Consider the following 7,236-nt stretch of genomic DNA (forward strand, 5'->3'; position numbering starts at 1 on the left):
CATAGGCCAATGGAACAGTATAGAAAGCCCAGAAATAAATTCATGCACATACAGTCAACTGACTTTCAACAAAGGTAGCAAGAAAACACATTTGGGAAATATCTCAGTAAATAGTGCTGGGAAAATTAATTATCCACATGCAGAAGAATGAGATTAGACTCCCAACTCTCACTACATAAAAAAATCAACTCAATATGGATTATAGGTTTCACCGTAAAACCCAAAACTATGAAACTGCTAGAAGAAAATTTAGGGGAAATACTTCATTGCATTAGGTTGAGGAAGAGTTTTTTTACATAATGCCTCAAAAGCACAGGCAACAAAAGAAAAATAGACCTTGGGGTTATATCAAAATAAAAAGCTTCTGCCCAGCAAAGAAAACAGAGTGAAGAGACAACCTACTGAAATGGGAGAAAATATTTGCAAACTATACATCTTACAAGGACTTAATATTCAGAATATGTAAGAAACTCAAGCAACTCAATAGCAAAAAAAAAAAAAAAAAAAAAAAAAAAAAAAAAAATCTGATTTTAAATGAGCTAAAATCTAAATAGACATTTCTCAAAAGAAGACATACAAATGTCCAATAGGTATATGGAAAAGTTCAACATCATTAATCATCAGGAAAATACAAACAAAACCACAATGAGATACCACCTCACTTCAGTTGGAATGGCTATTATCAAAAAGAAAAAGGAAGCAAGTGTTGTGGATGTGAAGAAAAGAGAAGACTTAAACATTGTTGGTGGGATTGTAAACAGCACAGCCATTATGGAAAACAATATGGCACTTCCTCAAAAAATTACAAATAGACTAACATATGATCCAGTGATCCAGCTACTGGGTATGCATCCAAAGGAAATGAAATCAGAATGTTGAAGAGATATCTTCACTCTCATATTTATCACAGCATAATTTATAATAGCCAGGATATGGAACCAAACTCAGTAGTCAACAGTGTGTGAATAGATGGAGAATTTGTTATATATACACCTTGGAGTACTATTTAGTTATAAAAAAGAATGAAATCCTGTCATTTGTGACAACAATGGATGAACCTGGAGAACACCATATTAAGTGAAATAAGGCAGCCACAGAAAGACAAATACCACATGATCTCACTCATATGTGGAATCTAAAAATGAAAGCAAAAAGGTTCATCTTATAGAAGCAGAGAGTAGAACAGTATTTACCAGACATGGGAGGAGGAGAGGGAGGGAGAATGGGAAGAGTTGGTTAACAGCAATAAATTTACAAGTACATAGAAGGAATAAGTTTTGGTGTTCTATTGCACAGTAGGGTGATGATGAGTTAATAGTAAGGTATTATATATTACAAAATATCTAGAAGACAAGCTTTGGAATGTTCTCACCACAAGGAAATAATAAATGCATGAAGCAATGGATATATTAACTACCCTGATTTGATTATTATGCAACATATATAGATATACATATGAAAACATCAATTTTACACCAGAAATATGTATAATTACAATGTGTAAATTTAAAATAAAAAATAAACAGAATAGAAAACATTCATTTGAATAAACATGCACATATTTATTTTACTTATTTAGTAAGTAACTTATTTTATTAATTTAGTAAGTAACTTATTTTACTTATTTAGTAAGTAACTTCTTAAAGTTAAACCCTAAAGTCATTTTGGATTTAAAATGAATAAAATCATCATATTGGAACTTTTAAGTTACCTACAAAGAGACATCTAGCTTAGCTTTAAGTATTAAAACAGTTGGGGAGAAAAAATAAGAGAATTGGAATAAATGATCAAGGACAAAGGTGGGGAGCTAGCCTATCTTGTTTTCTTAGTATATTTGTTAAGCTCCTTGTATATGCATTCTGATTTAATCTTCAATTACATTCTTGGCAGAAGAAATATTATCCCTAGTTCACAAAACAGCAACATGAGACTCAAGGAGATTAAGTGTATCATCCAAATTCACAGAGCTAGAAGATGGCAAAGCCAGGATTTGAACATGTTTGACAAAGCCCACAATTATTCTATCCCACTTAACTCCATTGAAAGACAACATGCATATAATTCATTAGCAAAGGTAAGCTCATCTCTAAAGCTAAGTTTTCCATGGGATTTCTCTTATGGATCTTCTCGTAAGCTGTAATGCATATAAAAGTGGACAACATCTTTGGCTAATCTTTTATAAAGAATAGTATACAGTAATTGCAATGAATGATTCTTATACCTAACCTTGATAAATGCAGTTACACTGCACTATTAAGTCAAGATACATCTGTCTGAGGGGTATGTGTAGGAGAAAGAAACATGAGGGAAACATAAGGAATACAATTTCTACAAAATGACCAAAAAAAAAAAAAAAAAAAAAATCACTGGGGATGAGTTGAAATGATTGTTGAAGAATGAATGAAACTTCAGTTACCAGATAACTAGAGAAAAACATTCGCAGGAGAAAAGAAATAAAATACAAACAGCTAAGACAAAACCATTCCAATATAAAAATATAAATGATAAGTACTATTTTGAAAATATTTTATATATTAATTACTTAACATACATGACTTCTTTTTTATTCAGTTAGTTATTTTTTAGATGGAATCTCAGTCGCTCTGTCACCCAGGCTGGAATGTAGTGGCTCAATTTCGGCTCATTGCAACCTCTTTCTCTCGGGTTCAAGTGATTCTCCTGCCTCAGCCTCTCAAGTAGCTGGGATTACAGGCATACTCCAGCATGCCCAACTAAATTTTTTTTTTTTTTTTTTTTTTTAATTTGTAGTAGGGACAGGGTTTTGCCATGTTGGTCAGGCTGGTTTCAAACTCCTAACCTCAACTGATCTGCCTGTCTCGGTCTCCCGAAGTGCTGGGATTACAGGTGTGAGCCACCATGCCCTGCCAACATAACTTCTAATTTTTACAATTTGTCTGAATGGTAGATATCGTTATCATCATTTTATGAAAGGGAAAACTAAGACTCAGAAATATTGTTATCTGAACTTAGGAATGAAGTGATAAATTATTAAAACACGGAAGTACATAGCAACTGATTGGAGGTCATAAGGTGGAGCAGGGGCTGATTGGGGAGATAATTCTAATACTAACATTTATGTTTTGCTCGTGGTATTCTAACTTTGGTACATAAAATTTCTTATTTAAACCTTCATGGACCTTTGTGGGGATCCTATTAGGATCACCACAGATGTTCACATAAAAAATGGAGTCTCAGAGAAATTAGCAAATTTCTCAATTCATAAATCTAGTAGCATAGACCCATTGAAATTCTATAATTTTTATGCAGATTGGCTTATGTGCATTTTCTTGGGAAAGGGTATGTAGCTTATGTCAGCTTCCCAAAGGAGTTCATGATGTAAAAGAGAGGTTAAGAATCACTATGTGCATTGATACAGAGAGGCATGATAGTCTGGCAGAGTTCATAAGAGGGGAGCTTCTGAGCAACAGGGCTACCTGGTAGGGTCTGCACATTGTCTACATTGATGAAGATTGAGCAAATAGGCAAATATGTTGAAATAATAGGAGGCTGGCTTCTCACTGTTGGAAAAGGAAGTTACAAATACAAAAGAGCGAAAGCTAGAATGAACCCTATGGTGTTGAAACGGAATTAGTGGTATTGGTACAAACATGTAATTTTCAATATGCAGAGACAGACATGAATATAGAAATATAGGTATGTATATTTATGTATGTGTGTATGTATAAACATAAATGTATGTGTATGCATATGTGTTTGTGTATATATGTGTGTATATATTTAGCTCTGATCACCCCAGCAGCAATGAGCGTAAGTGAGACAAAGAAGTACTAAGGAAATCCTACATCCAGTGTTGGACAAAAGCGGACAAAACTATGAACCTGCGTAGTTGGACTCCATATACTTCACTATTTAACCACAATTTTATAGAAGTGAAGGGAGTTGTGGCCAGTGATTAGAATGTATTTTTACCTCCAACACACACACACACATACACACACACACACATACACATACACAAAACACTTTTTTTTCCCTGAAGACTCCAATAAAACAACAGATGCTGGAGAGGATGTGGAGAAATAGGAATGCTTTTACACTGTTGGTGGAACTGTAAATTAGTTCAACCATTGTGGAAGACTGTATGGCAATTCCTCAAGGATCTAGAACTAGAAATACCATTTGATCCAGCAATTCCATTTCTGGGTATATACCCAAAGGATTGTAAATCCTTCTAACATAAAGACACATGCACACGTATGTTTATTGCAGCACTGTTCACAATTGCAAAGACTTGGAACCAACCCAAATGCCCATCAGTGATAGACTGGATAAAGAAAAATGTGGCACCTGTATACCATGGAATACTATGCAACCATAAGAAAGGATGAGTTCATGTACTTTGCAGGGACATGGATGAAGCTGGAAACCATCATTCTCAACAAACTAACACAAGAACAGAAAACAAAACACTATATGTTCTCACTCATAAGAGGAAGTTGAACACAGAGCACAGAGACGGGAACATCACATGCCAGGTTCTGGGGGGTGGTTGGGGGCTAGGGGAGGGATAGCATTAGGAGAAATACCTAATGTAGATGATGGGTCAATGGGTGCAGCAAACAACTATGGCACATGTATACCTATATAACAAACCTGCATGTGCTGCACATGTATCCCAGAACTTAAAGTATAATAAAAAATTTTATTATAATGTTAAATTTTTGATTCTTTACAGTGTTGCCTCAAACCTATCACTTACAAATATTTTTCCTAGGTTAGTCTCTATTGTCACTACTCTTTGAAATATAAGAGTGTACATTTTAAAAGTTAAACTAATTTAGATAAATATTTTCATACATGAATTTAATCATAAAAATTAAGCGCTAAATTTACAAAACTTACAAAAATATAGGCAGTGTGGTAACTGCTTTACATACATTATCTCAATTAATTTCTACAACAACACTCTGAATTCAAATCTGTTACTATCACCATTTTGGGGATGATGAATCTCAGACTTAGAAAGTTATTAAATGAGTTGTTCCAATAATTTATGTTAGATGCCTTGATACATTGCAATGGATTATTGTGGACTCATATACATTCACCACAGGATCACAGATGTGTTATGCTATGACTCAAATTTCCTGAATACCCATGAAGAAGAGACTAAACTAAAAGATATGTGTTTTCAAAACAAAGCCTTTTGAGAAAAGTGACTGTATGACTCCCTATTATAGTCTGTTTGACCCTAAACAGAGGGAATTTTGTGATATTATAGAGAACTATTTGAAGAACTTAAGGATACTTTAACATTAAAGCACATGTCAACATTTGCTTTCAGACTTGTTTTCTTCTTTCTAGACATTGTGCTGCACTGTCCAAAAAAAGAGGTATTTTATCGTACAGAGATAGGCCTACAGCTAATGTGCTCCACACATCTGTCACTGACATAGGAACTAGTTGATTGACAGAAATGTTAGTGAACTAAAAACAAGGCTTAGAAAAGCTTTCAAGAGATCGAGCAGCACTGAACTTGCTGAGAAAGGTGTGGAAGCCCCAAATGACTCAACTGAAATCCCTGTAGAGATTTGAACCAACTGTAGTCAGAAATACAAAGTAGAAGCAGTGGAAAATAGGAAAGATGAAAGGCAAATGGCAACATAAAGCAAACAGAGTCAAATTTGAGATCAAAAGTAGATCATCCAATTGCAGGTGACAGGAAAGATAGAGTGGCTAAAGTTTGATCATAATAGGACATTTAATATGACACAAATCCCTGATTAGACAGGTATATTGAGATAGTAGGGTTTTTTTTTTTACATACAATATTTACTTATTTAAATGATCAAATATTTCCAATTTTATATGAAATCGGTTGGGGAGAACAATTGAAAGGATATCTATGAGTATACAATGAAAGAAATTTGTAAAGGCTACATTATCAAAACTGTGCTATGCCAAGAGGAGTCTGAGTTAAAAAAGGTAATTGTTCATAACTGACTAATGTTTGGAAAAGTATTATTAAAACTCCTTGCAGTTTTCATAACTGTGAATAATAGTAAACAAAGTTGTGCATTTTTTAAATTAGAGACTATTTTTTTAAGAGCAGTTTTAGGTTCACAGAAAAGTGGAAAGGAAGTTACAGAAAGTTCCCATATTCTCCCCGACCCCACACATGCACAGTCTTCCTCATTATCAATAACCCCCACGGGAGTGGAGCCTACACTGACACATCATTATCACCTCAAATTCATAGTTAACGTTAGCGTTCACTGTCAATTTCATGCATTCTGTGGGTTGGGACAAATGTATGATAACATGTATTCACCATTATAGTATCATACTCAGTATTTTCACTGCCCTCTGCTCCTCCTATTTATCACTCCCCACTGTCCCACCAAACCCTGGAAAGCAGTGATTTTTTTTCACTGTCTACATAGTTTTGTCTTTTTAAGAATCTAAGGTAGTTGGGAATATACAGTATGTAGTGATTTCTGATTGGCTTCTTTCACTTGGTAATATCCATTTAAGTTCCTCCTTGTTTAATCATGGCCGGATAGCTCATTTATTTTTAGCTTTGAACAATATTTCATTGCCTGGATGTATCACAGTATCTCCATTCATCTACTGATGGACATCTTGGTTGCTTCCAAATTTGAGAACATACACATAAAGCTGCTGTAAACATCTGTGTGCAGGTTTTTGTGAGGACATATGCTTTCCACTCTTTTGAGTAAATACTAAGAGTGCAATTACTGGATTATTTGTAAGAGGAGGTTCAGTTTTGTGAGAAATTATGATCGAAAGAGTTTGTACCATTTTGCATTCCCATGACCAGTGAGTGAGAGTTTCTGCTATTGTACATCATTGCCAGCATTTGGTGTTGTCAAGGTTCTGGATTTTGTCCATTTTAATAGATGTGTCGTGGTATCTCACTGTTGTTTTAATTCTAATTTTCCTGATAACATATGATATGGATCATCTTTTATATGCTCATTTGCCATCTGTATATCTTCTTTGGTGTGGTATCTGTTAAGGCCATTGGCCCACTTTTCAATCAGTTTTGTTTTGTTTTGTTTTGTTCTCTTACTGTGAAGTTTTAAGAGTGTGTTGTCTGTTTCGAATAACAGTCCTTTATCACAAGGGTCTTTTGCAAATATTTTTTCCCAGTCTATAGTTGGTCTTATTCTATTGTCTTTCACAGAGCCGATTTTTTTTTTTTTTTTTTTTTTTTTTTTTTTTTTTTTTTTT

The sequence above is a fragment of the Rhinopithecus bieti genome, unplaced genomic scaffold (assembly GCF_001698545.2).
Source record: "Rhinopithecus bieti isolate Rb0 unplaced genomic scaffold, ASM169854v2 scaffold_69822, whole genome shotgun sequence".
NCBI lineage: Eukaryota > Metazoa > Chordata > Mammalia > Primates > Cercopithecidae > Rhinopithecus > Rhinopithecus bieti.